Source organism: Bos indicus, chromosome 14, assembly GCF_029378745.1.
Source record: "Bos indicus isolate NIAB-ARS_2022 breed Sahiwal x Tharparkar chromosome 14, NIAB-ARS_B.indTharparkar_mat_pri_1.0, whole genome shotgun sequence".
Taxonomy (NCBI): Eukaryota; Metazoa; Chordata; class Mammalia; order Artiodactyla; family Bovidae; genus Bos; species Bos indicus.
The window spans coordinates 68,490,467-68,513,983 of NC_091773.1; positions in this window are offsets into that span (position 1 = coordinate 68,490,467).

Here is a 23,517-nt window from a genome sequence, read left to right on the forward strand (position 1 = left end):
AGCACAGAGTTAAAAAATCCAGCCTCTGGAATTAGACTCTTTGGAGTAAAGTGCTGCTCTGGCAAGATACTAATGAGTCTTTTGCTTCCCTTTTTGAACTGTCTTCATTATGGTTTATGTAAAATCATTTTTGTTGGCAGTACGTAGACTTCACGTTATGTCAACAAATGTATGCAAAACTTCTCAGAAATTTTTCTTTCATTGGGCAAATTGTTTGATTCCTATTAAGAGTGAAAATGAGTTTATTACATATTTGTTACTGCTTCATTAATGAGGTTCTATCTATCTACCTACCTACCTGGGCTTCCCTGTGGCTCAGCGATAAAGAATCTGCCTTCGATGCAAGAGCTGCAAGGGACTTGGGCTTGATCCCTGGGCCAGAAAGATCCCTTGGAGAAGGGCATGGCAACCCACTCCAGTATTCTTGCCTGGAGAATCCCATGGACAGAGGAGCCTGGTGGGTTACAAAGAGTCAGACACGACTGAAGCAACTTAGCACATTAATATCTATCTACCTGTTTATCTGGAATAACTGAAAGTGTAATTTTCCTAAATGGAAATCAAGGAGAGACAATTTCTGGTGATGAGGAAAAAAATCTATCATATAAATGAATATATCCTGGAATTAACTCCCAAATGTCTGTTGTTCTTTAAATATTCCCTCTTATCTCAAGGTGTGTGAGATAAAGCAATGTAGATTTTATCTTGGAAGTGACTCAGGGAGGCTGACCCTGATTGGAGAGTCTGGTCAGAGAATGCTTATCTCTCTCACCCCTTCTTACCCTTCAGGGCACAGAAGAGGAATGATACTAAGTCTTATACCAGCATCTCTCAAAGATCTAAGTCATTTGATAACTCTCAGTCCTGTAATCACTATCAACTTCTCCTTCTGTTATGGATCATGAAATACTGTTAGGGATCGTGAAATCTTCAGCAGCAGAGAATTAGAGCCATCACTTGATCCAAATGACATAGGAAAGGCACTGTGTAACCAGCAATAATATGCCAGACTCTCTCCAAGATCCCTCTGCAATGTTTTTCTTTAGGGTATGAATGATTGAGGATATAAAAATGATTTGCTTTAAAGAGCCTTAAAGGAAAAAACATTTGTATGGAGTATATATTTACATGTCCTGAGTGGATCTTACATGCAAAAAATAAATTAAAAAATTTTCAGATATATATACTATTATAGGAAAGCAAAGGCTTCCCTGGTGGCTCAGAGGTTAAAGTGTCTGCCTGCAATGCAGAAGACCTGGGTTCGATCCCTGGGTCAGGAAGATCCCCTGGAGAAGGAAATGGCAACCCACTCCAGTATTCTTAGCTGGAGAATCCCATGGACAGAGGAGCCTGGTGGGCTACAGTCCACGGGGTCGAAAAGAGTTGGACATGACTGAGCGAGCGACTTGACTTGATAGGGAAGCAAAAACATGAATAATAATAATAACAATATTAATTGCTTGGACTTATACAGCAAATCTAGACAAGTGTATTAAAAAGCAAAGACATCACTTTGCCAACAAAGGTCCAAAGAGTCAGAGCTATGGTTTTTCTGGTAGTCATCTACAGATGTGAGAGTTGGACCATAAAGAAGGCTGAGTGCCAAAGAACTGATGCTTTCAAACAGTGGTGTTGGAGAAGACTCTTGAGAATCCAACCAGCAATCAATGCTGAATATTCACTGGAAGGACTGAAACTGAAGCTCCAATATTTTGGTCACCTGATGTGAAGAGCTGACTCATTGGAAAAGACTGATGGTGGGAAAGATGGAAGGCAGAAGGAGACGAGGGTGACAGAGGATAAGATAGTTGGATGGTATCACTGAGTCAATGCACGTGAACTTGGGAAAACTCTGGGAGATGGTAAGGGACAAGGAGGCCTGGTGTGCTACAGTCCATGGGGTCGCCATGACTTGGTGACAGAACAGCAACAGCAACAAGATAGCAATTACTGTGTGCCAAATAGCCACTTAAATTCTCACAATAACAATAAGATATTAACCACTTAAATTCTCACAATAATAATAAGGTAGGAATTTTATTATCCTCATCTTACACATGATAAATTGGGGGCCACATATTCAAGAATGTTTTTGAAGCAAATCTGGGATTCTAATTTGATTAAAATAATTCTATATCAAGGCCAAGTTTTTCTTATAAGTGCACAAGAAATAATAATGGGAATTATCAGGAACATGTAATGCCAAAACATTTTAAAGAAAAATAATTTTTAGTGTGAATTATTTTAATATATGCATTTGAAATCTTTTTCATCACTTGACATAAGGTTGTATTTGACTGAAGAATGAAACAAAAAAAAGTCTTCTGATTTAGTAGTGAATCCTTTTCTGGATCACTTAGTGTTGAGTTTGGCCAAACATAAGCTCTTCCTGTACCAAATTGGGATTAACTTGGGCAGGAGAGAGGAGGACTTTTAAGTAATCTCTTTAGTGGTAAATCACTGCAGATACTCAAAACTTGCTGTATTTCAAATAATATCTATGAAAGGAATGATGAAAATATCCATTTTTAGAAGTCCTCAGAGAGTTTGAAACTTAGTAATATACTTAAAATTGAGTCCTGGGGACTTTTAAAGCATGTTCTCACTTCTTTTTATAGTTTTGGAAGGCTTTGAAAGGAAAGCCATGTAATACATTTTTCTTACCCTTTCAGAGAGGGATAAACAATTCTGTGCTCCTACTTTAGGCATTTTCCTGCACAGTGTTGATAACTGGGTCAGGTAGGTTGGATGAGTCAAGTCACAGGTTGGATGAGTGAGAGGTAGCTGCCTCAGGAGGCCAACGTGCTGGGTGCCTTGGGCAGAAAGGTGAACGTCAGGATGACAGAGCTCATACTCCAGGGCTGACAGATGAGAGGTCAGTGCGTGTAGGGAAAAGAACACCAGGCTTGGAGACAGAAGCCCAGGATGGAGCACCAACTCTGTAATGTAGTGGGCGGTGTGACCGTGAACAAATCGTCTGAAGTCTTGGAGCCTCAGACTTTTCATCATGAAATGGAAAGAATACCTAGTTTATTGTTAATCACAGAAGTAACTGAGAAAATACAGGTATTTTTAAACTATTCAATGATAAACTAATGTTTTATTGATGGTAAGAATAGTAGCAGAAACCTGCTGAATGACTGCTTGTGTGCAGGGCAAAATTTTTAGGCAGTGATATAACAATGAGTGAATGTTAGACTTTCCAGTAGGGAAGACAGATAATGAATTGGTAGTGATATATATACATATATATATATGTGTGTGTGTGTGTGTATATATCTATCTATCTATCTATCTATCTATATATATCACGATGGTGTGATCACTCACCTAGAGCCAGACATCCTGGAATGTGAAGTCAAGTGGGCCTTAGGAAGCATAACTGTGAACAAAGCTAGTGGAGGTGATGGAATTCCAGTTGAGCTATTTCAAATCCTGAAAGATGATGCTGTGAAAGTGCTGTACTCAATATGCCAGCAAATTTGGAAAACTCAGCAGTGGCCACAGGACTGGAAAAGGTCAGTTTTCATTCCAATCCCAAAAAAAGGCAATGCCAAAGAATGTTCAAACTACAGCACAATTGCACTCATCTCACACACTAGCAAAATGATGCTCAAAATTTTCCAAGCCAGGCTTCAACACTACATGAACTGTGAACTTTTAGATGTTTAAGCTGGATTTAGAAAAGGCAGAGGAACCAGAGATCAGATTGACAACATCCATTGGATCATGGAAAAAGCAAGAGAGTTCCAGAAAAACATCTACTTCTGCTTTATTGACTATGCCAAAACTGTGTGGATTACAATAAACTGTGGAAAATTCTGAAAGAGATGGGAATACCAGACCACCTGATTTCTCCTGAGAAATCTGAATGCAGGTCAGGAAGCAACAGTTAGAACTGGACATGGAACAACAGACTGGTTCCAAATCAGGAAAGGAGTAGGTCAAGGCTGTATATTGTTACCCTGCTTATTTAACTTCTATGCAGAGTACATCATGAGAAACGCTGGGCTGGAAGAAGCACAAGATGGAATCAAGATTGCTGGGAGAAATATCAATCACCTCAGATATGCAGATGATACCACTCTTATGGCAGAAAGTGAAGAAGAACTAAAGAGCCTCTTGATGAAAGTGAAAGAGAAGAGTGAAAAAGTTGGCTTAAAGCTCAACATTCAGAAAACTAAGATCATGGCATCTGGTCCCATCACTTCATGGGAAATAGATGGGGAAACAATGGAAATAGTGTCAGACTTTATTTTCTTGGGCTCCAAAATCACTGTAGGTGGTGATTGCAGCCATGAAATTAAAAGATGCTTACTCCTTGGAAGAAAAGTTATGACCAACCTAGACAGCGTATTAAAAAGCAGACACATTACTTTGCTGACAAAGTCCATCTAGTCAGAGCTATGGTTTTTCCAGTTGTCAAGTATGGATGTGAGCGTTGGACTATAAAGAAAGCTGAGTGCCAAAGAATTGATGCTTTTGAACTGTGGTGTTGGAGAAGACTCTTGAGAGTCCCTTGGACTGCAAGGAGATCCAAACAATCCATCCTAAATGAAATCAGCCTTGAATATTCATTGGAAGGACTGATGCTGAAGCTGAAACTCCAATACTTTGGCCATCTGATACAAAGAACAGACTCATTTGGAAAGACCCTAATGCTGGGAAAGATTGAAGGTGAGAGGAGAAGGGGACCACAGAGGATGAGATAGTTGGATGGCATCACTAATGGTTGGATGGACATGAATTTGAGTAAACTCTAGGAGTTGGTGATGGACAGGGAAGTCTGGCGTTCTGCAGTCCATGGGGTCACAAAGAGTTGGACATGAATGAGCGACTGAACTGAACTGAACTAGCTCAGAGTTTTGCATGAAGTTGAAGTCACACTATCAGCTCTGTGAACATCATCACAAGGCTTCACCGGCCTGAGAATCAACTTCTATGCTCACCTGTATGGCGGTTGACCACAGGCTTCGAAACTCAGCACGTGGAACCCTCCATAGAACTGTTTACAGCGTGGCACCTGGTTTCCTCCAGAGCAAGTTATCTAAGAAGGGAAAGAGAGCAAAAGAGAATAAGATGGGAGCTGCAGTGTCTTTTATAATCTAGTCTCGGAAATGACATATCATCACTCCGATATTCTACTGGTATGCACCTCAATCTTGGTCTAGTGTGGGAAGAACTACAGAAGCATGTGAATAGCAGGAGCTGGGACTCACTGGGGGCCCTTATTACAGTCTGGCTATCACAATAGCATGACATGTGCAGTAATAAGTGCTGCAAAGTAAAGCGCTTGATGAAGAGTGGCGGGGCTTGGGGCCTAAGTTAGACAGCCTTTCTAAAAAGTTGACTCCTCCTAAACTAGGATCTTAGAGAGAAAAGGACCAGACGTAGGAAGGTCCAGGGAAGGGCACTAGGTAGAGGCCCCTAGGGCAGCAGGAGGTACAAAGGCTCTGAGTGAAAGAGGTTAGACTTTCCGAGGAATTGTTAGGGGGATGGTGTGAACCAGTGATGGTAAAGGGGAGAGAGTATGGCGTTAGATGCCGCTGGAGGGTCAGGCAGAGTCCAGATCATGTAGGCCACGAAGCCCTGGTGATAGTTTGCATTTTTTTTCAGAGAGGAGAGGAAGTTATTCAAAGACTAAGTGGGACACAGGTATAGCTTGCATTTTAAAAAGAACTTTCTGGTCCTTTCTGGGGATAGGAGAAAGAGAGACAGCAGGAGTGGAAGCAGAGAGAATAATTTTCAAGTTGTTTTAATAGGTCATAGTCCAGGTAAGAGGGGATGGTGACAGGTACAAGTTGGAGGGCAAGTGTGGTGAGCTGTATTTTGAAGGAGAAGCTTTCAAGATATGCTGATGGCTTGACATTATTCTGTGTCTGTGTAGGTGTGCATGCGCGCATGTAGGGCTAAGGACACGATCAAGAATGATACCCAAGTTTCTGTTGGTGCCATTTACTCAAGTAGAGAACAGTGAGTGGGAGGGTTTGGAGTGGGGATCAGTGGATGAGGATCTGAGAGAGTCAGGAGTAACTTTTCAGTTGTGGTATCTTTGAAAGAGCTACGGAATACAGCTAACAAAGAGGCATACAGCTAACAAAGGTACATATGAGACTGAAGCTTTGAAGACAGCTCTATGAATTTGGGAATCATCAACAGACATGTTTTAGAAGCTACGGAATGAATGAGATCCTCTAAAGAGCGGGTAGATGGAGGGGGAAGGAGCCCAGAGAATTCTAACTTTATTCTGGGGATAAAGAGATGACTCCAGCCATCAGCACTTGGCACTCCAGTCCTTCCCATGAGTGCCAAGGACATGTATCAGAGAAAGAAGCAACAGAAGAATGAAAGGCCAAAAGGAAAGGAAAGGTAAAAAAAGGGAAGGAAAGGAAGAGAAGACCCATCGGAGGAGGAGGCAACTTTATGGAAAAGATCCATAGCAGGAGGAGTGTCTGTGGACTGAGCAGAAAAGACGATGAGAGTGGCCACAGGGTAAAGGAGAAAGAGACCGTGGCCCACGGTGCCAAAGGGTGTTGAGACACACAAGTGTTCCCTGGCTGTGTTTACAAGGTCAGTGATCTCACTGGTGACTTTTACAAAGGAGGTTTTGGAGATGATGGAGGAAAACGTAATAGAGGAGGGATTAGATGGGTAATGGAGAAGAGCAGACAGGAGACATAGACAGCTCTTCCAGAACGTTTGCTGCATAGGAGAACAGAACAGAAACTGCCTGACGTTCTGGGTGATGCTTGTTCTTTATCCGACTATGAATTTTCTTTCTCATGGCTTCTCCCCTTAAACTGTTTTGTTTTTCGTAGGGTATGTGTGTGTATGTGTGCCATGTAAAGAAAGAATAATGATTAGTTTTAAGTCTGTTACTAAGGATACACAATAGGGAAGTGATCACAAGTGGTACCTCCAAGGTTCAAGAGAAATCCCTGATTTAGGGTGGGGAGATGGTTTTCTGTAACTCTGGTTATTTTGTTTTTGTAATAGAAATCTGGATTGTGCTTTATTGAGCCTGCAGTTACATTGAATTTTAGGTATTTTGTATGCTGCTAAAATATGCTTGGGTTTTCCAGGTGGTGCTGATGGTAAAGAACCCGCCTGCCAATGCAAGAGACATAAAAGACTAGAGTTCGATCCCTGGATCAGGAAGATTCCCTGCAAGAGGGCATTATCATCTCCAATATTCTTGTCTGGAGAATCCCATGGACAGAGGAGCCTGGTAGGCTACAGTCCAGAGGGTCATAAAGAGTTCACTGCTGAAGCAACTTAGCACACACAAGGGGAATAGGGGAAGGACGGAGGAGTGTGTGTGTGTGTGTGTGCGCGCGCTTTAATATTGGAAATTAAAGAGAAAGACTTCTGATGCATGAAAGAGGAAAAGCCAGAGCAACCAAGAGAGAAAGAACAAGACATCTAGATAATAAAAGGGAGGCAAAATAGACCAGACAAAATTAACCTTTAAACCCCTTTGTCTCCTTTATCAATACTTCTCTCCACCCTTCCCAACCAAACAAGACTTTAGAAGTTGATTTTTTTGCTAGATTTATCTAAGATGTGGTGGTACTTTCTTCTTTCAGTTTGTAAGTAATTTTTTGCCTGGCAGGATGAGTTACTCATTTTCAGTCTGACTCATGCCTGGATGTGGGATCTTGAAAAATGACCCAGCTGGGTGTGGAATAATATCGTCCACACAACATAAAGGGCTTGTGATACTCCATGTGGTAAAGTGAACGGACCATCCAAACCAGAAAGCAGATAAGATTTTCTTGGTCTAGTGCCAGCCTGACACTTGTGGGCAAAATGCAGCAGCAAGGAGGGTGGGAGAACCTGCTTAATATACTGGAGACCCTCCATATTCCTGGGGTTATACTGGGGTCCTTGCTCCTCGATGTGGTGTGTTACATGAATGCCAGTCAAGTTATGAGGAGCATTAGTTTGTGTAGTAGCTTGTTCAGCAAATCAGTTTTATTCTTCCTCCTCCTCCTCTTTCCTTCCCCTTTCCTTCTTTCTTTGGTTCTTTCTTTGATACATGTTCCTGGCACGCACGGGAGTGACAGTGCTGATGGCTGAAGTCATCTATTTATCCCCAGAATAAGCACAGAATAGGCGAGAGATTACGCAAATTAACACGGATTGTGCATCCAAAAATACTTTGGCCTTAATCGAGAAGGAGGGCGGTTGTCCCGAGCCCCGACCTTTCCTTGGACTGCTTGGGCCTCCTCAGGTCAACGGGAATGGCGCTAACTTCTACCGAGGGTCGGGCATCATGCCGAGTGGGCCTTGCTTCATTCAGTCCTCCCCAGAGTTCTGAGGTGAGTAGTAGTCTGCTCGTGTTACTGTTGAAAAGAGTTGTCACTGAGGTATGTTAAATGACCTGGCTGAGTCTGACTTGTACTGATTTAATATCATTTATATACACATTTACATACCTAGTCTCTTTCTTGAAACATGGAAGATGGTGTTAAATGATGGCGAATTAAAAAAGAAAAAGCTTTGAAAGGGAGGATGGCCACTGGTGATTCATCTACTGAAAACTCAAACCTATTGGCTGTCAGTGGGTTTGAACTATGTGAGTCCTGTCTTCTCTTATCCGTCCTACTTCTCCATTCCCACCAGAATAGGCTACTGTCACAGAGAGTTGTTTCCCTGGGGGGGGTCAGATGGTAAAGAATCTGCCTACAATGCAGGAGACCTGGGTTCGATCCCTCGGTTGAGTTCGATCCCTGGGTTGGGTGCGATCCCTGGGTTGGGAAGATCCCCAGGAGAAGGAAATGGCAACCCTCTCCAGTATTCTTGCCTGGAGAATTCCATGGACAGAGGAGCCTGGCGAGCTACAGTCCATCAGCTCGCAAACAGTCAGACACGACTGAGCAACTAATACTCAATACAGAGAGTTGTTTAGCCTCAGGCAAAAAAAGTGATTTAGGCACAGTTTTTATTTCCCTGTGCCCCTAGCTTCTAATTTCTTCCTCTGGTGCTATCCTTATGCCCTCCCCCATTTGTCAGTGTCTCCCAAACCTTTCCCTCTTATTAAATCCTACTGTTGAGAAAGGAACAAACTCATTCTCAGTGAGGTGCAAATTGCTCATCAGTCTTGGTATACAGCCTCTCCTAGGGGAATTTTCTTTTATGAAGAGGAGAAGAAAAGACTTAAGCAAAAGAAATGAAAAGCTGTCCTGGCAGAATGTTTGTAATCAGTGGGCAGTTGGGTGACTGAGAAACATTTTCATCTGGGAAGCTTTCTCAGGGCCCCAGTGTGCATCCCACCCCCAAGGTAGCTGCTCCGGGAAAATCCAGCCTGGCCCTGGCAGGACACACCCGTTGAAGACTTTTCCCTTCATTCTCCTTTGGCTTACTCACCCTCCAAGATTTTCAGATTTATTAATGTGCCCTTAGCTTTGGATGTATTTTATTTACATACATGTCATCGATAACCTGGAAGAAGAAAACTGCAGGGTCCTCTAAACTGTAATTTAAGGGAACTGAACTATTTTTTGAAGATAAAGTAAGGTAATGAAAGGTAAAACATTTTCCAGTTTCTGGCACATAAAAAATGTTCTGGGACTAAATACCTTTATACAAGGGGCTTTGGGTACATGGTTAGTGTTCTTTTAAACCTCTTCCCACCATTTTTGTTAGTTTTTTTTTTTTTAATCACTAAAATCATTAACATATGCTCATTGAAGGAAATCATCAAATACAGTGGCTTACAAGGAAAATGTGCCCACTTCTTCCTCCCCTTGAATCCCAGTTTCCTGAAGATATTAATTTGTGTGTACCCTTTCACAACTTTCCCTGTATTCTTATAAAGATATCTATTTTATATATAAGATGTTTTCTATTTATATAAAGTAAATGTTCAAATACATTTATATATAATAATGGTAGCTAAAAATGTATATTTGCATATATATATTTATGCTTTATGTATATACATATAGAAATGCACATAATAGTTTATTTTCTAATTTCTACATGGTATCATGCTAAATAGACTATAACTTGAATATTTTTACTTGCAATAGGTCCCAGACCCACCAGACTAACCCATCCTTTTTAAACACAATATTCCAGAGCATGGAAGTGTCATAATTCAGTTGAGCAATGCTCCATTGATGTATACTTAGTTACTTCTATCTCCCCCTCCTCAACCTTGAGCAGTGGTGACGATCAGCTCTAAGTATTAGTATTAAAAGCATCCTCAAAGTGGTCCAAAAAATAAAATCCAGTAGTAAATGGTTAACAGTTTACAAAGACTCACCAAGTAGGAACTGAAAATATCCAATTACAGCTGAGAAGATGTTCATCTCTCTAAAGGCGTGGATCTGCAAACGGGAATAATTCGTGACAATTTTTAGTCTTTACATTAACAAAAATGAAAAAGCATGTCAGTACTGACTGGTGGCAAAGATAAAGGAAACGGACACCCTTGTGTACTGTTGGCGGGAATGTGTACTGTGCCCAGTGGTGTCTTTCAGAAGCAGGACTGTGCATGTTTCCCAACACTGAAGTCCCGTGTTTGGAATCCCAGCTGACATGATAAGAGCACCAGGATGCACATGTATACATTTAAAGATGTTTACTGCCTGGTGGATCTTCAAATTCAACATTTTCTTTTACTCTGATGCTCACAAGACAGAAGTCCACGAATGATTTCAGAAACCTTAGAAGGGTGCCAAGTTCATGGAAAGTGCTCCAAAAATATTTACTGTTATTCGGAAACTAGAGATAAAAAAAGTAGGAAACAAAAGACACCAGTAACAAAAATGGGAAAAAGAAACCACAAGAGCTAACTAACCATGAAAAGACATCAGTGAATGTTTGTGGAATATTTGTGAGCATGAATTCCATGCAGATGTCCTACTCTCTGGAGAAATACAAGCCCCAGGAAGGTGGGGGAGTCACATGTATGCTCTGCCTACCAGGCAGCAGCTGCAGTTGTGCCGTGAATGTCAAACAAAGAGAAAGCTCCCCTAAAGGACAGTCTAATTCTTTTTCAAATTGTGTATACTCATACTTAACTCTGATTCTGTCCGTGGAAAGAAACGCAAGGTTTTAATCTCTTTCTTACTTTTTTAAAACCACTCACCCACTGCTCAGGTTGGAATTTCAGAGCACTAATATTCCAACATCTTCCTTTGAGGCTCTGGATGAATCACGTAAATCCCACAGTGTCATTCAGCAAGTGTGGACTGTGAGCCCACTACGATCACTGATAGGGCTGGACTGCGGTACAAGATCGGTGTCAGCTTTAGAGGGTTTACCAGCTCTATCTCAGATGTGAAGGACACAGGGCAGGAAGGTGTACAAGGGAGGGGGTTGCCAATTATTAGAATGTAACATGATCACATGCTAAACGAAAGAAATAAAGAGGAGGTGACATTTGTGTCTTGAAGGATGAGTGGACTGATTTCATCGGAGAAGGGCATTTCATGGTTGATAAGGACGTTTGTAAGGACACAGCGACTGGAAATAGTGCCTGGCAAAGCAGTGGCTTTGGATTGATGTGAGTAGTGCACGATGGGAAAGGTGATCTGGATCTTATTTTGCTTGCAGATCACAAAGGGCCACCATGGCTCTAACCAGAGCAAATCAGTGGGGGAGACAGTGGTGGAAAGGACTGAAGTTACACTTTTGTGAAGCAAATTCTGGAGAATTTGTTGAGACTGGGTAGAGAACTGCTGAAGGGAGGGAAACCACCTAGGACACCACTCTAATTCTATTTGTAGGGACATCACGGTGTGAAGCCTGGCTCCAGATTGCTTGGGCTCAGATCCCAGCCTTATCATTTATTAGCCATGTGATTTTAGGCAGGTTACTTATTGGCCCTGTGCTTCAGTTTCCCAGTCTACAAACTGTGGATAATAAGAATCCACCTCATGGGATTGCTAGGAGAATTAACTGAGTTAATACTACTTTAAGTGCTTAAAATAATACTTGGTACATAGTATTGATTTACTGGGTAATTGTTAAGTAAAAATAAATAAATCATAGTAAGAGCTACTGAAGGTCAAGACCAAATAGAAAGGGCTGGATGGAACTGATAAATATTTATCTTTGAGGTACATGTAGATGGATTTGGTGACCAGTTGGAAGTGGGAGATGTGGTGACAGGGAGCAGGAGGCTGTGTTACCTGGTGGTGAGCAGACAACTCCAAAAATACTGTAGTGCTGGGAACCATGAGCAAGTGATTTAACAGTGCTCTAAACCTTATTTTCCCTGTCTATGAAAGCAGGCTGCTAATGCATTGAAACCTTATATGGCTGTTTTAATGCTTAAATCAGAAAATGTGTCTAAAATGCTTAGCATAGGGCTTGACAGCTAGTAAGTTCTAATAAATATTACTTACATTATTATGTGTCAAAGTTAAAAATGCAGAGAGAGGGAGAGAGAGAGAGAAAGACTGAGAGCGAGAAAGAGAGAGGGAGAGAGAACGATGGTGTCATTTGCTAAGAAAGTAGGCATGGTATTGCGGAGAAGGCAATGGCACCCCACTCCAGTACTCTCACCTGGAAAACCCCATGGATGCAGGAGCCTGGTGGGCTGCAGTCCATGGGGTCGCTAAGAGTTGGACATGACTGAGCAACCTCACTTTCATGCATTGGAGAAGGAAATGGCAACCCACTCCAGTACTCTTGCCTGGAAAATCCCATGGATGGAGGAGCCTGGTGGGCTGCAGTCCATGGGGGTCGCTAAAAGTCGGACACGACTGAGCGACTTCACTTTCACTTTATACTTTCATGCATTGGAGAAGGAAATGGCAACCCACTCCAGTGTTCTTGCCTGGAGAATCCCAGGACGGGGAAGCCTGGTGGGCTGCCATCTATGGGGTCACACAGAGTCGGACACGACTGAAGTGACTCAGCAGCAGTAGCTGGCATGGTGTTGAAGAAACAGAGGAAAGACAGTAAGTTCCCTTTTGACCTAAGTTTGCGATACCTGAAGGATATTATGTGAGATAGCTAGCTGGGGAATGGCTCTGGATCTCCTGTGAGAGGTTTTGAAATTGTCTGTACTTAAGTCTTGGGACCTGATACGATCACCCATAGAAAGTAGAAGGAGAAAAGAACAAGATAGCATTTCTGCAGACCTGGCATTCAAGGGTCAGCTTGCTGGAAGAGATGTTAGCAAGGGAAACCAAACATGTAATTGTGTTCCAGAAACAGATACAGCGAGTTGTGTCCTGTAATACTGTGGAAGTCAGATATCTATCTATGAGAATGATCTCCTGCTTGAAGTGTTATCAGCAACACTGATTTCCTGGTGGCTCAGACAGTAAAGCATCTGCCCACAATGTGGGAGACCCGGGTTTGATCCCTGGGTTGGGAAGTTCCCCTGGAGAAGGAAATGGCAACCCACTCCAGTACTCTTGCCTAGAAAATTCCATGGATGGAGGAGCCTGGTGGGCTAGAGTCCATGGGGTCGCAAAGAGTTGGACACGACTGAGCAATTTCACTTTCACTTTCCACATCCACTTACCTATTTCAATGGTCCTTGCAACCCTTCCTCAGTCATGAAACTGAAGCTCAAGTTTCCAAATGGCAGAACTAAGACTTCAGAGCAGATCTTTAAACCCAGTGCTCTTTCAACTGTCCCCAGCATATACAAAAATAAAAACCAACAAAAAAACCACAAAACATACCCCCCTTAAACGAAAACAAAACAAGCCAAGTGAAATGTAGATTTGAGTTATCTTGTTCTTATAATTCTTAAGGACTCGTTGACCTTTTGAGAGTCTTTGATTCTCTACTTATCAATTCCACCAATGACTGGAAATCTCTGTTGGCACCTGCTCCTAGGCATGGCCCCAGAGACTTGGAAGAGCAGCCCTGAGGATTCAGAGAGCTGAGAAATAGGCCCCTCCCCCAGGGTAGGAAATGAGGAAAGATGGAACACAGAGGTTCTCGCAGGAAACCAGAAGACGGCTGGGCTTTTTTTTTTTTTTTTGCATTCATCTTGCCCCAGGCGAGGGGCAAAGGCCAGTTTCTTTAGCATTTCTGTGCATTTATCCTTCACTGGATGAGAAGGCCAGGGCTTTAAAATTGGGCCAGTCTAGTTTTAAATTCTAGTTCTGCCACTTGTCAGCCATGTGACTCTGAGACTGTCGTATAATTCTTAAAAGACCCAGTTTCATCTCCCAGGACGTAGTAATATCTTCCTAGGGGAAGAATTATTTGTGTTTGACAAGTAATTGAAGCTCAGTAAAATTGTGTGACCCTTGACTGAGATTGATGTCCTTCATTGCGGTCTGATTGGGAGAAGCACTGCTGTATCTTAACTAGGCTAGAGAGCCCTATGAGGTCAGCCCCTATCCTCCACTCCAGCCCCTTCTTGCAGCAGGGACCTCCTATGCCCTCTGCCCGTACCTTCTCATTTTGCTTGTAGATCACAAAAAGCCAAGTGGCTTTAACCAGAGAAAATCAGTCTTACAACAGGGCCTTTGCACATGCTGTTCCTTCCATCTAGAATATTCCCCCTCCCCTTCTTGTCAAGTTAACTCCTACCCCCTTTGAGAACTCAGTTCATGTGTCCCTCCTCCAGGGAAACCTTCTGACTTCCAGACAAAGTTGTCTCCTATAGACTTTTCCCTGATTGCGCTTGATGCTGCTGAGTCGCTTCAGTCGTGTCTGACTCTGTGCAACCCCATAGACGGCAGCCCACCAGGCTCCGCCATCCCTGGGACTCTCCAGGCAAGAACACTGGAGTGGGCCAACATTGCGCTTATCTGGGTACAATTTTCCCATCGATTCGTGTGGTTTTCAGTTCCGGTGTGAGAAAGCTGAAATCTAGTCTGTTTTTGTTATCTTTGAATTCTTAGTGGTCTGTCACATAGCAGATTCTCAATATTTGTTGATTGAATGCAAGGTGTATAGTACAAGCAATGCTAGACAGCTGCAAGTGTTCAATCAATTTTCAGTTGGTTTCACAGCTCCCAGAAGCACGTCAGAGACCTCTTGTGACGGTGAAGCTCTGGATCCTTCTGGAAGGTAATACTGTATTGTAAAATTATTATGGCATTTAGAATTGCAGTGAAACTGAATTTTAATCCTAGCTTTGTTTACTAACTGAACGAATTTTGTAATCTCTCTGACCTTCACTTTCCTTATCTACAGAATGGGACAATAATCCCTTGCAGGGCTGTTGTTGATAGTCATTTACATATTTATGGAGTACCTTCTCTGTGCCAGGCACTGTTCTGGCCACTGGAAACACAGCAGTGAACAATACTGATAAAAGTGGCCGTCCATAGTTTAGCAGGGAAGACAGAAAATAAGCAAGGAAAATAATTAAAATAGCTATGTGTTAAATGCTGATAAATGCTAAGAAGAAAAATGCAGCAGGAGGGAAGTGTGCAATTTGAGAAAGCTATTTAAGTACAGAAGTGAAGAAAGTGAGAGAGCATTTTAGGTGGAGTGAAGATAAGTGCAAAGGCCCTGAAGCAGAAGTGTGCTTGGCACAGTTGAGAAATAGAGAAAAACTGATTGGAGTTACTGGAGAGGAGTTAATGTCAGGGGCAGGGGGTATGGGAGTAGTAATCAAAGAGGCCTGAAAGGTAACAGGGGCCAGATCAGGTTGGTTTTATGGATTACTGTGAGGTTGATTGAGGAGGGTTCTAGATAGAGGACTGACGTGAATTTTAATGGATCGCTTTGGGTGCTGTATTCAGAATGGGTTTTAGGAAGAGGAATGGCAGAGGAAGAACCAGTGAGAGCAGTCAGATGAGAGATGCTGGTGGCTTGAATCAGAGAGGTTGAATCAGCGGAAGCAGTAAGCAGTGGTTGGATTCTGCATGTATTTTTAAGGTAGAGCTGATTTGCTAATGGCTTACATGTGGGGAGTAAAGCATGAGGGGACCCAAAGGTCAATTCGGAAGAACAAGGAGAGTGGAAATGCCACCTACTGAGATGAGAAGATCTATGGAGAAGCCAATTTTGCCAATGGAATGGGATTTGGGACTTCGTTTTTGAGCATTTTAAATTTAAGATGCCAATTAGAAGTATCCAAAGACAGTTGGGGATATATGTCTGGAGTTTGTGAGAGAGGTCTGGAATGGAGATATAAGTTAGAGAATCATCTGCAGAGAGATTGTGATCAGGTCATGGGACTGGATGAGAAAATATCCAGTCTAAGGTTGACAAGTGCAGATATGAAAATAGCGAGATTAGATCCAAGGATGGACATTTAGAGGTTGGGACAGTAGGGGATACCAGCAGAAGAGTCTGGTAGACAGGCAGGGAGGAAAACCTGGTAGGTGATTGTGATATCCAGTAAATAAAAAGTGAGGGAAAGTGGGGGAGCGCTGGATAGAGAGTTTGGGATCAGCGAATGCAAAGTATTATATATACAATGGAATAGTGACAATTGCATAGCACAGAGAACTGTATGGAATATCCTGTAATAAACCATAATGGAAAAGAATATGAAAAAGAATATATATGTATATGGTGCTTCCCAGGTGGTGTTAGTGGTAAAGAACTCATTTGCCAATGCAGGAGACACAAAAGACACATGGTCTATCTCTGGGTTGGGAAGATTCTCTGGAGGAGGGCATGGCAACCCACTCCAGTATTCTTGCCTGGAGAATCCCATGGCCAGAGAAGCCTGGCGGGCTAGAGTCCATAGGGTCGCAAAGAGACATGACTGAGCAACTTTGCATACACACACACACACACACACACATAACTGAATCACTTTGCTGTACAATAAAAATTAATACAGCATTGTAACTCAACTACACTTCAATAAAATGCATTTTAAAACATGAAGGAAGTGTTCAAGGGGGAGGGTGTGACCCATTGGTGCCAAATGCTATTAAGAAATGGAGTAGGATGAGATCTGTGAGAATTAGCAGTGTGAAGGCTAATGGTTTTGTTGTTACATGCATTTATGCATATAATAGAGGAAGAACTAAATTGAGCCATAGCCACCTTGTAAGAAGTCTGTCTTTCACGGAAGGGAAATCCCTTTGGGTGAGCTGAGTCTGGATTGGTATATGCAAGCATGTTCCTGGAGCCTTAGGTAATAGGATCTGAAGTAAACTGGACCCTTTTCATTACAGAGTGAAAGAGATTTGTATTGGGGATTTGGCAGGGGTGACCTGGAAGGAAAGAGATGAGGAGGAGGGAAGAAAGAGTGCAGGAGGTTATTGAGATGATCTGAAGCTGGGATTGTGTAAGTGGTTGTTGTTCAGTTGCTAAGTCGTGTTGGGCTCTTTGTGACCCCGTGGACTGCAGCATGCCAGGCTCCTCTGTCCTTCACTATCTCTGGGAGTTTGCTCAAATTCATGCTCATTGAGTCGGTGACGCTATCTAACCATCTTATCCTCTGCTGCCTCCTTCTCCTTTGGCCTTCAATCTTTCCCATCATCAGGGTCTTTTCCAATGAGTTGGTTCTTGGCATCAGGTGGCCAGAGTATTGGAGCTTCAGCTTCAGTCCTTCCAATAAATATTCAGGGTTGATTTCCTTTAGGAGTGACTGGTTTGATCTCCTTGCCGTCAAAGGGACCTCAAGAGTCTTCTCCAGTACCACAATTTGAAGGCCCACTAAAAAATTCCTAATGTTCAGGAGCCCTGGGTAACTGAATGACAATATTTAAATTAGGTAGTGAATAACTAGGATGAAACCATTTCACCTCTGACTGAATCTTTGATTGATTCTATTATATACATCAATACATTTTAAGAGTGATTTTTTTTTTCTTTTTGGGTAGAAACTGAGGGAGGGGTTGAATTTCATGCTCAAGTTAATGTGAGGTAGCCCACATGCTATGGTTTTTCCAGTAGTCATGTATGGATGTGAGAGCTGGACTATAAAGAAAGCTGAGCGCTGAAGAATTGATGCTTTTGAACTGTGGTGTTGGAGAAGACTCTTGAGAGTCCCTTGGACTGCAAGGAGATCCAACCAGTTCACCCTAAAGGAGATCAGTCCTGAATATTCATTGGAAGGACTGATGTTGAAGCTGAAATTCTAATTCTTTGGCCACCTGATGTGAAGAACTGACTCATTTGAAAAGACCCTGATGCTGGGGAAGATTGAGGGTGGGAGGAGAAAGGGACAACAGAGGATGGGATGGTTGGATGGCGTCACCAACTCAATGGACATGAGTTTGAGTAAACTTCGGGAGTTGGTGATGGACAGGGAAGCCTGGCGTGCTGCAGTCCATGGGGTCGCAAAGAGCTGGACACAACTGAGCGATTGAACTGAACTGAACAGAGATCATATGCTGGATGGATGAGATCGAAAGATAATCCATAAACTGATTGAATAGAGCAGGAGCAGAAATTCAGAACTGCAGGTGACTATGGGAGTGCCGTCCCCACCCCTGGAAATTTTCAGGAAAACTTGCAGACAGGGATTTTGGACTTCTCCTGGGTATGGAATGGGAGGCTGGAGGCAATCTCACCTACACCACAATATCCAGGGACATCTGTATTTCAACTTACAAGGCCCCAGGCCTACAATAGTGTCAATGTAAATGTTACTTTCTCTCTTCTATCTCAGCTCCTTTTTAACCAAATTTCAGCTGATTCTCCAGACATTTTATTTACTAACCACTATGGTTAACTACTCAAAATGGTGCTAGTTGCAATAGGCACCATAGAGGGGAAGATAAGACAAGCACTTTGTTTTCTAGATTCTTGAAGTTGAGATGTGGAGGCAAAGCTGATGCAAGGCAGGATGGATGCAAGGGTCATGGGGCATGCCTCAGACTGTCAGAGCTGTGGAATTGTTTGCTTAGTTGATGCCCTGTCTGGTTTTGGCTTTCCAAATTTTCAAGCGCTCCCTCCATAGAGCAGTGAATTCCACTGGACAGTATTCAAGTTGGGTAATGTCTAACTGCCGTCTCCATAGGGCAATAATTAGTCAATGGAAGCAGTACTATAACAAGCAGCTGCCAATTTCAGTGACTAATCTAACAAAGATTCATTCCTGGCTGAAGTCCCCAGTTCCATGTAGATCTGCTGGAGTTGGAGGAGTCAGATCCTCTACTCCACGCTGTCATTCAGGGACCCAGGCCCTTTCTTCCTAGTGGCTCCTCTGTCCCTTCAGCACTCAGGCTCTTAGGCATCTGGTTGGCCAACAAATGAAGAAAGAGTGTGTGAAGGACCCCCTGGTCTCACTTGCCTCCCTCCAATATTGCACATCACTTCCACTCATCTGTCAATGGTGAGTACCGCTCATGTGGCATCACCTTCATACAAGAGAAGTGGAAAATGTGGTTTTGCTGAGTAGACATGAAGGGGAAGTAGGTCTAGTGAGCATCCAAATCTTGGATAGTCCCTGCCATAGACCGGAAAGGGGAAAGTAGCATAATTATATAGGGGGTTTTTAAACAGACTATCAAGTGCCAAGTTCAGGAATATTGTTGTTTTCAATACATTTTACTTCATAGGAGACAAATAGTGAACACAAATGAGATGGTAAAGGCATTAGATCTACTTTAGAGCTCAGTGCCTGATGTTAAAGGATCCCATCTAGCCACTTTCATTAACATTTTTCATTTATAGACATATTGTGTGCCTGACTAGGTGGTAAAAGCAGCCTCTTCTAAATAAGCTTCTAGAGCAAACACTTTTATCATTGGATGAACACTGGAGCAGCTATAATTCCTTAAGCCAAATTTGAGAGCTTTGAGCCCATGTTCAGTATAAACTTTCTATAGGAAAATGGAACTTGGCATGGGAAATGATGGAGTAAGGGTAGGGTACGTGGATTTTTCTCTCCTTTTGGGGGGATAGAGCAGGTATTTAATTCAACCCATGGGATAATTCTCAAGCATGAACCCAGTGCTACTGTGGATATAAAAATGAATAATTCTTATTTCTAACCCTGACAAGGGAAAGATCATTTTGAATAACATACAAATAAGGAGGCTTTAGAGTTGGCTAAAATAGCGTGGTTAGCCAAACTTGATCATGCTCAAGCAAAATGTAAGGCATCTTTCTCCTTTCTGTGGCTGAGCCAGACTATTTGAGAAGCATGAGCAGGCACTGTAATAAGATAAGTGAGCAGGAGAAGAATTTCACAGATGGTTTATAAACCATACATACTGTTTTCAAAAGAATACTGACATCTTGGGGTAAAACCTTATATTTCTGTTGTGTATTGTTCCTATGCCCTTGCTTGCAAGTGTATCGCCCATACAGCCTTGAAATTTGAGATTTCTTTTAATTAACATCCTCATGAACCTTATCACCAGGTTCAATGTGATTTTTTTTCTTGATATACTCCCTCTTTAGCCTGAGGCTGCCCACAGGAGGCCGTGTCCCAACTTTCCCATAAAAATGACTTCCACATTCCACATCCCAATTACTCTGAAGGACCTGCCCAAGATGCCTATAAAACCTTGCTACAGTCTACACCACCTTCTAACTAATATTCTACATGTGTTTTTGATCATTGAATCAGATTTTCAAAAGTCAGAATGGTTTTCCATGTGGAGTTTGAGTAAACATATAAACCTTTGTTATTTATATACACGGTTCAAAAAATAATATATGAGGCCAAAGTTGGAGAAAGAGCATTGGATTAAGAATTGGTAGGGCTCAATTCTCGGTTCAGCCACTTATTCTCAGAGTGACGTTGGAAAGGTTAGCTAATCTTTTTGAGTCTCGGTTTCCTGACTTGTAGTTACCTCCAGGCTTATGGTGAGACTTAAGTGAGCTAATGCATGATTCGGGGTCACAGAAGGAGGTGCTTAAAGTAGATGGTCACATAGGGAGGTACTTATAAGTGGATGCTCAGGAGATAACTTTACCCTTTTAGGTGCCAAGGAAGAAACACATTCAGGTCAAACCACTGTTGGGATTACTTTTAGTTACAAGTGACAGGAAGCTTAAATCAAACTGATTTAAATAATGTAAGAAAAGTGTTCGCTCATTTAGCTGAAAATTCCAGAGGTGGGACATCAGGCGTGGTTTGATCCAGAGATTCAGAACGTTGTCAGGGTTGCAGGTCTGTTTTTCAGTGGCCCTCCTTCATGTTTTGGCTTTATCCTTCTGTTGGCTTCTCTCTTGTCACATAGCTGCCTGCTGCCCCAGGGCTATATTTTCTTCATTCACATCCAGGGGGAAAGAAGCTTCTCTTGCCCCAGACATCAAAGAGAGCTATAAACTTCTCTCTGGTTGGGCCGGTTTAGGTCATGGGCCCATCACTGAATCTGTCTATCACTGTGACTAGGCAAATATGACTCCTTGATTGGTTTAATCAAGGCTAACGTCTGGAGTTAGAAGATGGAGTTACAGCTTCTCAGACCACAAAACTGAGGAATTGCTAGTCTTATTAGGAATGAGGGAAAGAAATGGATACAAAAGAGACGATTCTTTGGCAAATCCCCTCCTTGAGTTCTTCCTTTCTTTCCATACATATACCTTTGAAAGTCTGTGCCTGCTTGAGCCACACATATCTTTTCATCAAAGGGAGACCCCTCAAGGAGCTTCCCTGGTGGCTCAGTGATAAAGAATCTGTCTGCCAATGTAGGGGACATGGGTTCCATCCCTGATCTGGGAAGATCCCTCATGCCACCGAGCAGCTAAGGCCGTTCATCTCGACTATTGAGCCTGTGTTCTAGAGCCTGGGAACTGCAACTCCTGGGTCCATGTACCGCAATGACTGAAGTCCTAGAGCCTCTGCCCCACAACTAGGGAAGTCGCTGCAATAAGAAGCCCACACACTTCATAATAGAGAAAACCCACGGATCAATGAAAACCTAGCACAGATGAAAACAAAGAAATAATTTTTTTTTTTTTAAATAAGGAGACTCCTCAAGCCTCATCTTAAGCTCAAAATCTAGGATGTGTGGCTGACATGCCTTCTTTGAGGTTAGTTTTTGTATGGATTTCTTTATAGTCTAGTAACTCACAGCTAAATAAAATTATCCACTTCTGTAGAAGAACCTGCAAGTAGTCCCTATTATCCATCTCCCAATCCTCTCTTTAGTTATAGAATTCCTGAGTTTTAACTGGGCACTTGGCTACCCAGTTAGATGCTATGTTTCTCAGCCTTCTTTGCATTAAGAAGTGGCCATAAATTCAAATTCTCAACAATGGAAATTGAGCAAATGTCACATGGGCAACTTCTCCATCACATTTAAAAAATTAATTTCACATTTTTTTCCCCCAACGTCACTGCTGGCTAATTGTAGATTACAAACGTGACTTATTGGGACTTCCCTGGCAGTCCAGTAGTTAAGACTTTGCCTTCTAATTCAGGGGGTGTGGGTTCGATCCCTGGTCAGGAAGCTAAGATTCCACATACTTCGTGGCCAAAAAAACCACAGCTTGAAACAGAAGCCATACTGTAACAAATTCAATAAAGGCTTTAAAAATGGTCCACATTAAAAAAAATCTTAAAAAAGAAATGTGACTTGTATTCTATTTCTATTAGACAGTGCTGCTCTAGGCTGGTATATGAAAGAGAAAGAAACTTCTGGGTGTTTTTTTTTGTTTGTTTTTTGGACCCACTGTATAATTAGTTCTTTTTGTTGTAACTACTAAGTCTAGGACTCTTAGTACAGCATGTTAAATATAAAACGGTGGAGGAGAATTGCAAGGAAACTTTTATTTGAAGAAGTAGACAATAAGAAAATAATCCTTGGAGGTTGCTGCTTCAATGCATATATCACAATCTACTTGACAGGGACAGTTCCCTGCCTTGGAGATCAGTGAGTTCCTTGGGCAGCCAATCTGCAAACCCTTGCTGTGCTCTCTGAGGATCTCCCTTGTTCATTGCCTTTCTTGGCTTATCTGAGATGGATATTGATGCAAATGCTTTTTTTCCCTGAGAACTGTACTTCTTTGGAGCTCATTACCTTTTGGAGCAAATTTTGTGGGGGGGTGGGCAATGAGTTGAGTAGTTACAGGCTGTTGTCAGCCAAGCTTGGGTTTCTTGGGTTGAACCAAATTCCTTAAAAACTTAGAAGGTTTCCTGTCTATTTGCTTCCCATCAGTTCTGTGAGCTGGTAATCAAAGCCAGAATTCTTATCTAGCCATCTCTGGGTCTGGGAATTCCTGTCTCTTAGCAACAAGCTTCTGTGCCGTGCCCTACAAAGATGACCAGGGATGAGCACTTGGCCAAAATCCAGCCATTCACAGCTGGGCAGGAACCTGTGAGGCAGCCAGCCCAAGGGCGCTGCCTGCAAAGATTCCTGGTACTGCGTGGGGAACTGGCAACTTACAAGGATCCTCCTTGTGAGTTTCTGTTCAAGGTGTGCAGGGAGTTAGCTGGTCAGCAGCAGCAGAAGCAGGGGTGGCAGAATCTGAGAGACAATGGGGTCAGTGCAGTGACCGAGCACTCGAACAGGAAACAGTAGCTCCCTGCTGCTACTGGGGCAACGAGGTCAACAGGCACGAGAGTTATATCTGAATAAGGCTCCCATTTCTGAATACCATCCTGGGCTCCATAAAGCCTGCTGGTATGGCCAGGGTGGTGGGTTTCATGACTGAGAGCAGAGGGACCTCTCTCTGTAAGAAAGCCCTGATAAGACCCTTTGTTGGCCTACAATCACC